An 11053-nucleotide genomic window follows, 5' to 3' on the forward strand; every position below is an offset into this window, starting at 1 on the left:
TGGGGTGGGAGAGGTTTGCTTTTTTGTGTGTCTTTAATGAATCACTCAGGAATAGTTAACCCTCATAAGGTCTCTGAATGAGGATACTGCTTAGGGATTACGTATAATTTCAGCAGAAAGTCCATTACAAAAACAAACAAGCAAAAACCTCCCCCAAACTAACTTTCACTCAGCATAAAAAAAAACCTATTCTGTCTTTTCAAGCCCCAGGAACTTTTCTAGGTCCTCATCAGCGACAGTGTTGCCTGGAACCTGCAGCAGTCAATGGAGATACATCCCCTTGAAGTCATCCCAAAGCATTTAGCATCAGCATCTCTGCTGGCTGGGACTTTAGTTAACTGGAGACCAAACCAAAACCCACTTTAGCTTGAATGTAGTGAATTGATGTGAAACAAAGTCCATTTTCATCTGCATTAGTAAGAATTACAGTTAACATCATGAAATCGGTGTTACTAAATGCTCTAAAGTCTTTTGTTGTGATCACACTTAACAATGACTGTTTCCTAGAAAAATATCAATGTAACTGGCGTATGAAAAATTGCTAAATTTATGCCAAGTAAAAGACAAACAAAATATGTTCTTTTGATCAAAACTGAACTTGCAATTATCACTTTATCATGTTATCATTTGTCTCTTTAATCCTTAATTTATGTAGTAAAATGTTCTATTTGACTTTGAAGTTTTCCCTTTTTTTAAGACAAGTTAACTGTATTTATAAGTGAGATAAGAACAACATATAAACATTCAGAAAATATAATTAAAAATAATAAAAACTGTGAGGTGAGAAGCTGTGGCAGATGCTGTTGCTTAAAATGTGTGAAAAATCTACTAACAGATATTCTTCACATCAATGATTCTTAAACTTTTAGGGGCATGGGGTTCTTGAACAATCTTATTAAACACTCATCCCCAAACTGAAATCAACACACTTTGTTTTACAGGATTATATGTCTGGAAACTGATTCCCTTCACATTCAGTATATAAAATAATCTTTACTCTTGTCTTCCCTGAGCAATTTATTGGTCTTTTCTGAAAGAATCTGAAATTAGCCCACAGTAGGCAAATGAACCAAAATTAATTTTTGTTCTGCTCACATGTAACTTTCAATGAGGAGACTGCTATAATTTAGTGGGAAGCCATATTTGAAAACTGGGGAGTGGTCTCTGATAAGGAAGTGACCTTTAGCATCATGTCAGTTTAAATATTTTGTTCTAACGGCAGCAAGTGCTGAAACACCTCAGCTGGGAATGTTTTGTAGTAGCAAATTGAATGAAATCTTCCCTAGCCTAAATTGCCACGTCAGAATAAGGTCTGAACCCTCTAAGTCTATTCAAGTTGAACACATGATGCATAATTTCTTCTGTCTGCAAATTCGTTAGATGATAAAGCTTATGTTGCATCTCTGGATGCTGTGTGGAGATTTTGCCACGTAGATTCACAGTGAACATCCCAAGGTGTTGAGTTAGCAGCCTCCTTCTTAGAAATGGTTCTTGGTTTGTTACTCTTCCCGGGTGGAAAATGACCCTGGGGCTCCAGGTAGCCATGCCAACCGTGCTTCCCATGAAGAACTGGGTGTTAGCTTGATTCCTGTTGACATAAGCTCTGGCATGCCCAGGAGCACTGAATCATCAAGCGGAGGAGGTGTGCTATGAGGGCACAGGCTGGAGACAGCCAGGCACATGAAGGAGGCATGAGCCAGCGGTCAAGCTCCGATCGTGCCCTCCCGTGCCACCCTCCTCTGATGCGCCTCTACACTCATCAGGAGTCCCCTACAGTGAGAATGAAAAAAGTAGAATCTGAGTTACAGGTGGCTATCTACACTGGGAAGAGGGTTTAAGGGTGTTAAAACCCCGTTCATACGTGAAAAAAAAAAAGCAGAATGAAAATCCTCCCCACGGGCAGAACTTCCAATAGTTTGTCTTACACGGCAAGGAGAGAGCTGAAATATGGATTGATGCTAACTTATAAAATGGGGCAGATTATTTGGCTGGATGGTCAGGGATCCGAAATGAGCAATAGTTGTGAATTGACAATGAACAGGTATGCGGATAGAAAGCTAGGAACAGACTCCAGATGTGAGAATATCTGTGCCTGATGTGAATGCTAATCAGGCTCCCACTGCAAAAAAAACTCTCCTCGGTATCAGAGGACGTGTTAGCCCAACCGTGGGTGTCAGACAGCCTCCTTCCACAGCAGTGTCTGCCCACTTGTCCATTATGGTGCAGACGGGAGCTATGGAGACCTGGACAATCAATGAGGACCTGGGGCTGCTGCCCTGCTGTGGGGTAGCAAGTCCTGGGGATGGAGCATAGGTGAGCTCCTGGGGCTCCTTCTGTGCTGGCATTATTCAGAGAGGAAGTGAATGGAAGAGGATTGTGATCCTACAGCAAAGACACCACCAAGGAGTCACATGCCTCCAACATGAAACTGGAAGACCCAAGTGGGGTGAAGAACTCTAACCAGATGCTGTGTTGGTTAAAGACAAAATGAGGTTGGTAGTGAAAGAAGGAAGTCGTATGTACCAACCATTACCATCTGGGAAACAAAGAGTTTAGTGTTTATCTGTATGTCCTCTCTCTCTCTCTCTCTGCATATGTAGATATACATGTGTATATGAATTACACACATATTACATATATCATTATGTCATAGTATATTTAAATATATTAAATAACAAATACATATTATTATATATTCTATAATACATTATTACATATTATATATAAATTGTGTGTGTATATATATATATATATATATATATATATATATATATATATATAAATAAAACTTGGGTGTGTTGGCAGTAGTTAAATTATTAAATTTTGTTCAAATATTACAGAATTCCGGGATGTGATTCCAGCTTAATAAGATGAAGGTTGAGTGTACTTCCACTTCTGCAAGGGACAGTTTTATACTCTTGAGTGGGTATCCTTTTATTTGGAAGTCTTACTAACGGAAGAAGAACGTGGCTATTAGGCCACAAAAGAAGTATTTTGTGCACGTATTTTCATCCTTGTAGGCACTCAACACACAAACCCCAATTATAGGCAGTGATGGTGGGATCTAGTGCCTGCTTCACTGCAGGATAAACCAGGGAGATGCCCACCTTCCCAGCCCCTGACAGCCCAGGCAGGACAAAGGCATGTGACCCAAGCTTAGCCAAACCTCCTTCCACAGAGGTGAAATTTCAGACACTGACCCGAGGGTATGGAGACAGTTTAAAAGATATTCATAGTACTGGTGTCCTGGTCTACAGCCGTGAATCTCAGGCATTGACAACATTCTAACCAGATTGCTACGATGGCATGGACTTGGCTGTGGTTTCTGCTGTCTAGCCTAACTTTCGTTTACCTGATTTTTTAAAAAAATCTGTCTGCAGTGTTTGTAGGGAATTTTCAGATTCTGTCTGTAGAGAAATGACCATGTTTACTCACCTTCAAGTAGGAAAAGACACTTCCATGATGATCAGGTCACTTTTATACTCTTTCAGGTTTTTTTCTTCCTTTCTTCCTTCCTCCCTCCCTCCCTCCTTCCCTCTTTCCTTTCCTTCTTCCTTCCTTCCTTCCTTCTCTCCCCCACTCCCTTTTCCCCTCCCTCTCTCCCCCTCTTTCTTTCTTATACATACATACTTAAGGCATGGATTGTTTTATTCACATAACATTTAACAAGACCATATTTCGTTAGTTTAAATATCTTTCTTAGGTATTTCTCTTATACATTATCAGGGTCAACAGCCCCTAATTTTCAACATTAATTTAACTCTGAGGACTTTTTTGATTGTTGTAATTTCTTGAGTAAATCCAGGATTGTTTTCTCAGGAAATCTGACTTTATATCAAGGAACCTCCATTTCTGCCTTTGTCATCTCTGGCAAATCCCCGAACTTGTCTACATTTTTATTTCTTTACCAATGAAATGGGAATAGAAAATGCATTTCAAAAAATGTGATAAATGAGATACTGTTTTGCAAACATTATGTATATACTGGTGTACAAAACAACATTGGCTGTCAGTGCTGACTTAACTATATGGCACGTTCTAGGTATTCAGTGAATACTTCTGTGTTGAATGTGTTTATTTCATTAATCTGTTACCTCTACTTCATTAGTCGTTAACGAGGCATGGAATTCCCAGGGAAAGGAACACAGGATAGGGCGTTTTTGCTGGAGAAAATTTGAAAAGTTGGTAAGGAACTCTGCCTCTTCTAGCTAGTATGGAGGAGACAGGTTCACTGGGTCACACTGAGTATGGGCACTGGGTGAAAGCCAGTGAAAACAGAAAAGGACTAGAAGGGAATGAAAGAAGGATGGGTCTCCAGGAGAAACCGTGTCTGTTTAGGAATTTCCCGCCATGCTAGATCATCTTGGCTAAAATCCTAAGTTTTACTTCCTTGCTTAAAAATCAAAATAGTTCCAGAATGCTTCCTGGATCAGGTACAAAACCTTAATGTTTATTTTTTATGAAGCCACTCTTCCTCTGGGGGTTATTCTCCCAACTCACCTTTCCTTTCTCCTCTGAATCCTATTATGCATTGTACACCTCAGCCAAACTGTACTACTTTAAATTTCCCAGGTACGTGTATTTCTTTCCTGTCTCTCAGTCCATTTATCATAGAAGTTTTATGTGTTATGTTTTTATTTTTATTCATCTTAGAGTATTTTCTAATTTTCCTTCTGTTTTCTTCTTTGATCCCGTTGGTTACTTCGAGGTGTATTGCTTAATTTCCACATATTTGTGACTTTCTCAAAATTCTTTTCTGTTTTTGATTTATAATTTCATTCCACTATGGTCAGAGACATATTTTGTGTGATTTCAATCTCTTAAATGTATTAAGTCTGGTTTTATAGCTTCAAATAGGCAGTACCCTGGAGACTGTTTGATGTGCACTTGAGAACAATGTGTATTCTGCTTTTGTTTGAGAGTGTCCTATAGATGTGTTTCTAGTTGTTTTATAGTGTTGCTTCAGTCTTCCATTAACTAGTTGGTCTTCTATCTAGTTTGTTTTTCCACTACTGAAAATTGGGTATTGAAGTCTCTAACTATTGTTGTTAAATTGCGTATTTCTGCCTTCAGTTCTGTCAGTTTTTGCTTCATGTATTTTGGGGCTCTATTGTTAGATATTAATACATACATTCTTATGATTGTTATATCTTCTTTTTTTTTTTTTTTTTTTTTTTTTTTTTTGCGGTACATGGGCCTCTCACTGTTGTGGCTTCTCCCGTTGCGGAGCACAGGCTCTGGACGCGCAGGCTCAGCGGCCATGGCTCACGGGCCCAGCTGCTCCACGGCATGTGGGATCTTCCCGGACCAGGGCACGAACCCATGTCCCCTGCCTCGGCAGGCGGACTCTCAACCACTGCGCCACCAGGGAAGCCCTGATCGTTATATCTTCTTGATTAAACTTGTTATCATTATAAAATATCCTTCTTTATATCTATTAATTTTTTCATAAAGTTTATTTTGCCTGATATTAGTATAGCATTAATGCTGTCTTTTGATTACTATTTACATTGTACTTTTTAAGAAATCCTTTTTCTTTTAATCTATTTCTGTTTTAAAAACTAAGGCATTTTTATAGATAGCATGATTGAATCATGGTTTCTACTTTTTAATACATTCTGTCAATCTCTGCCTTTTGATTGGAATATTTAATTAATTTACATTTAATAAAATTGCCAACAGGTTAGAATTTATGCGTGCTATTTTACTATTTTTGTTTGGTTCTTATGGATTTGCTGCAAGTCCTGAAAAAGTTGAAACTGACAATTTTGGTCATTGTTCTTGCTGCTTTTATGGAAGAGAGGATTTTGAATGTCCTCCCTCTGCTATTTTTGTTGATGTCAATATCGCATTTCTTTTTGCTTCTTTTTAATAGTTTTTATATCTGCTGACATTATCCATTTGGCATTTCTTGTCTACTTTCTCCATTAAATTCTTTAACATAATAACCATAGTTATTTTAAATTCCAGCATCTTAATCGTATATATATATCTGGTGTGATGATTGCTTTATCTCTTTAAAGTATATATATATATATATATATATATATATATATATATATATATATATATATATATATATACTTTTGTCATGGCTTTTGCATTTTTTTCTTGAAAGATAGACATATATCAGGTAATAGGTCCTAAGGCAATAGAACTTTAGTGTTAGAGTTTATCTTAATTCAGCTATAAAATGAGTATGGTTTAGCTATAGATACCAAAGTGTTCAAAGTCCTCTGGTGGATTTGCTTTGCCTTCCCATCTTGGCTTTGTGGTTTGCCTTTATACTACTTCTCAGAGAGGATCTGAGTCTCCCAGCTCTTTCAGCTGTAATTTCCTGTTGTTACTGGAGGCTTGTCATTGTGACTGGGGTGTGCAGGGAAGGGAGATATTCTCTGATATTCTGATTAAGCCTCACTTTCTTAGTGTACTGGTGCTTTGGATGGTTGGCTTTCAGGACTACTGCTATCCCTACTCCAGTGTTAGAGTTTTTCCCTCATGCCTCCTAGCTCCTTACTAGCCACGGCATTAAGATGGAGCAGGGCAGAGTTCCTCTTCACCCAGAATTGAATTGGTGAAGTTCTTCTCCCAAGGGACTAGCTCTTTTATAAAAATTAACTAATTAATAATTAATTAATTAGGTTGTGCCAAGCCTTAGCTGCTGCAGGCCAGCTCCTTAGTTGTGGCATGCATGTGGGATCTAGTTCCCTGACTAGGAATCGAACCCGGGCCCCCTACTTTGGGAGCGTGGAGTCTTATCCACTGTGCCACCAGGGAGGTCCCAACTAGGTCTTCATTAGGGAGAAGAGTCAGAGGTTTTCACAAAGGCCATTCTTCCCTTCCGTTACAGGGGCCACTGGGGAACTTTCTTATATTCCTGTGCTAACCTAATAGGGTTTCTGGAGGGAAAGCTAGTGAAAGTGTGGGAGCCCCCTCTGACTTTCATAATAGGTCTCACTCAGCTTCCAACTTTTGGTCAAAATAACTATTTAAATGTTTCTATTAGTTATACGGCATTGTGTAGCTTCTGTTGCAGGTAAGCAAATCTCAAGTACTTTATCTTCCTGGATGCACCTGACTCTATACATTCTGTGGTGTCAGTTTCACTTGCAAACTCAGTTCCCTGATGGGTCCAAGAAAAGTTCCTGGTTTTCAGTTTTTTCTAGCTTTTTCTTGTTGTAAGGATGAAGTAATGAATTTCAAGTTCTTTACATATTGTAGGTGAAACAGGAAGTTCTTCTCTCGTATTTTAATAGTTCAGTATTTTTCATTTTAGCCACTGTGGTGGATCTTTAGTGGGATCTCATTATGGTTTAATTTGCATTTTCTGACTACTAATATTGATTGGCTGCTGGAAAGTCCTTATTCTGTGGATATACTCTTCCTCTTCCAGCCTCTCACCTATTTTCTACTGGGTCTTCACTCCTTTTTTATTATAGAAGTTCTTCATGTATATTTTGAACATGAGACTTCCAATCAGTGGGTTTTTTTAATTCAAACTTACAATATCTTTGATAAAAAGAAGTTTTAATTTTAATGTAGTTAATTTATAAATCATTTCATTTATGGTTTATTTTTTATAACTTTTTTACAAATAAATTTATTTATTTGTTTTTATTTTCTTATTGCTTTTTGTGTCTCATTTAAGAATAATTTTCCTACCCAAAGTTTTAGAGATATTCTCTTATGCCACTTCCCAGAAGATTTATTGTCTTATTTTTATGTTGAGAACTACAGTTTAATTGGAATTGACTTTTATATAGGTTGTGTGGTAGGGATCGATTTTGTCTTTTTTTGTTGTTAGGCTATCCTATTATTGGCTATCTTTTTTTCTCAACTATATAATGACTTCCACCATATTTACTAAATATTCTTAGAAAGTAAATTCTCAAGTTATAACACAGTACTTTGAATACTGATCGCCACTGACTTATGATGGTTCAACTTATATTTTTTCCACTTTATGATGGTGCAAAAGCGATAGGCATTCAGCAGAAAGCGTGCTTCGAATTTTGGCTTTTGGTCTTTGCCCAGGCTAGCCATACTTGGTACTATCCTCTCTTGTGATGCTGGGAAGAGGCAGCGCACAGCTCCCAGGCGGCCACGCGATCCTGAGGGTAAACAACTGATACACTTACCACCATTCTGTACCCATACAACCATTCTGGTTTTCACTTTCATTACAGTATTTAATAAATTACCCGAGACAGCCAACACTTTATTATAAACTAACCTTTGTGTTAAACAGTTTGGTGCAACTGTAGGCTAATGTAAGTTTTCTGGGCATGTTTAAGATAACCTAGGGTAAGCTATGATGTTTGGTAGGTTAGGTGTATTAAACGTATTGGGATTCATGCTATTTTCAATTTGTGTTAGATTTATCAGGATGTAACCCAATTGTAAGTTGAGATAGATCTGTATTTTCAAAAATAGCACATTCTTTGATAACTATATTTATTTTTTGAAAATGTGCAATCCTTTAGATGGGGGAGAGATAAATTTCGATAATATAATTTCTGTCCAAACCAATAGATTTAATAATGTGATAGATTTCCTTATGTAGACTATACAATGAATAGGACATTATCAAAAATATTTTCAAAATAACTTGTGGTAGTAATATAGAAGTATAAGTATATATCTCAAAGCTAAAAACTTGGAAGGTAATTAAAAATTTGGATTAGTAAATTCTAGTATATTTGTTAATAATTTTATTAATAATAATTCAATTATAAATCTTTATAGTCATAATAATATTCATAAGACTAATATATTGATACCAGATTTTTTCATATTAATGTAAATTTATTAATACAATAGTATGATTGACATCTCCATGTCTCAGTCTCTTTTACTTAATTCTTTCCTCTGTCATCACCGAAAGTTTTGGTGTTCCAGGCTTTCCCTTTCCTAGTACCGGTGGGAAAGTGCTTTTCAAAGCTGTTTGTTTCATGTTTTCCAATGGCCCATTGGCTACAGTACGTTTTATAGTCAATCCCAGATTTAAGGGGTAGAGAAATAGACTCCATCTTTTTATAAGAAGAGTGGGGAGATCAAATTGCAAAGGGGGTGTCCAGCATACAGGGAGGTGGGAATTTGGAGCCATTTTGGGAGTTATTTATATTCACTTTGTAAGCACAGCACTTTTTACAGCATTTGATCCATAGAAGGCACTAAATAAATGCTTGCTGCCTGAATGACGGACTGAATGAATATATACTGTGAAAGTAGGCATTCATATTTCACATTGAAGAATAACTATTTACAATTACTTTTCTTCTTCTTTTAAGACTAGCTGCCTTGAAATGGTAACCTGCTTAACTGTTACTTTAAGTTATGGCCATTCATTCTTATTTTAGGTTAAGAAATTCAATCAAGTGCATCCACATTTCGTCACAGCAACGTGTTAAAAATAGACTACTTAGCAGGCTTTTCTTTTTTTGTAATAGATCTTTATTGGAGTATAATTGCTTCACAATACCGTGTTAGTTTCTGTTGCACAACAAAGCGAATCAGCCATATGCATATACATGTCTCCATATCCCCTCCCTCTTGAGCCTCCCTCCCACCCTCCCTATCCCACCCCTCTAGGACATTGCAAAGCACGGAGCTGATCTCCCTGTGCTATACTGCTGCTTCCCACTAGCTCTCTATTTTACATTTGGTAGTATGTATATGTCAATGCTACTCTCACTTCGCCCCAGCTTCAGGCTTTTGCAGGTTAGAGGTTTTAAACATCCAAATGATGAGGAAGAAACAACTTCAGCATTTTGTTAGTAAGGGTAAAAATGGAATACATAGTATCGACTGGAAGATTTCTTTTTCTCCTCGAAGAAGAACAGATAGTATGGCATATGCTTTTCTAAATGTGGAGCTGTTCAGGGCTGAATACAGCTAGCACAACAGTAGCGATTAGATGACTCAGCTTCGAAAACGCTCCTTGACTACGCTATGCAAAGTCAAGTGGTCTAGAATGAAATACAGTGAAAGCTGTAATTAATAGATTAATCTGAGATTTTTTTCCCTAGGTTTCAAGATTAGTTTGATTTCTTAAAAAAGTTTTTTTGCTTGAAAAGTCATGATAAAATTTTTTTTCACCTATTCTTTTTGCAGTCTGGAAATTATTGAGGGCTGAACGTCCTATCATTTCTGACAGATGCAACAGATGTTTTAGCAAACAATTCTCAAAATTGCTCGCCAGAAAAGTTTTTTTTTTTTTTTTTTTTTTTTTTTTTTTGCGGTACGCGGGCCTCTCACTGTTGTGGCCTCTTCCATTGCAGGGCACAGGCTTCGGACGCGCAGGCTCAGCGGCCGTGGCTCACGAGCCCAGCCGCTCCGCGGCATGTGGGATCTTCCCGGACTGGGGCATGAACCTGTGTCCCCTGCATCGGCAGGCGGACCCTCAACCACTGCGCCACCAGGGAAGCCCAGAAAAGGTTTCTTTTAAAGGTATGAATTCAAATTTTCTTTCTGGAGCTCGTATTGTCAGAGTTGTTCAGTTGTAATCCTCACTTGTAAAGGATTAATGTCTTTAAACATACTTATGAAAGCTGCCGTGAGCATCACATTTCTTGGTTCTATGATTAGGTTTCACAGGTTTGGGTACAATTAGCTAGTTTTCTACTTCGTCCTACTGTTTTAATTGCTCCGCTCTTTTCTGTCACTCATCAACTCATCTTCCTGGAGGTCAAAATGGGACCAGTTACTAATCAAGGCCAATGGCAACCATGACTGCTTTGGGGAACCATGTTTCATCTGTCAAGGGGCATCTATCACTCCTCTCCTTGTCAAAAAGAAAATTAAATTAGACTAATACAAATCTCTATTTTGCCCCGATTAAAGGCCTATGTCCTCCCTAGGCATTGCCTGACACGATTTTGACTTGTGAGAGACTCAATGTTCTTATAACATTATTTGGAGAGAGTGTGCCTGTCTCCCTGGGTCATTATTCTTCAGATTCATTTGTTTTTCATGGACTATAGGCTAGATAATCTAGACCTCCTCTGGGGTGTTAATTAAAAAGAGTATCCAAAATTAATCAACGGACTCACTA

At 37.8% G+C, this 11053-nt stretch overlaps 1 protein-coding gene across 1 annotated transcript in view; it reads left to right on the forward strand.

Moving 5' to 3' along the window:
* The window catches only part of TMEM182 (transmembrane protein 182), a 289764-nt gene extending 279410 nt beyond the window's left edge, over window positions 1–10354 (forward strand). Inside the window, exon 6 of the mRNA XM_081254473.1 lies at window positions 10281–10354. The gene's annotated coding sequence lies outside the window, so the exon portion shown is untranslated. The remainder of the gene's footprint in view (window positions 1–10280) is intronic.
* The last annotated feature ends 699 nt before the right edge of the window (window positions 10355–11053 follow it).

Source organism: Mesoplodon bidens (assembly GCF_964165515.1).
Source record: "Mesoplodon bidens genome assembly, chromosome: 14".
NCBI classification, from domain to species: domain Eukaryota; kingdom Metazoa; phylum Chordata; class Mammalia; order Artiodactyla; family Ziphiidae; genus Mesoplodon; species Mesoplodon bidens.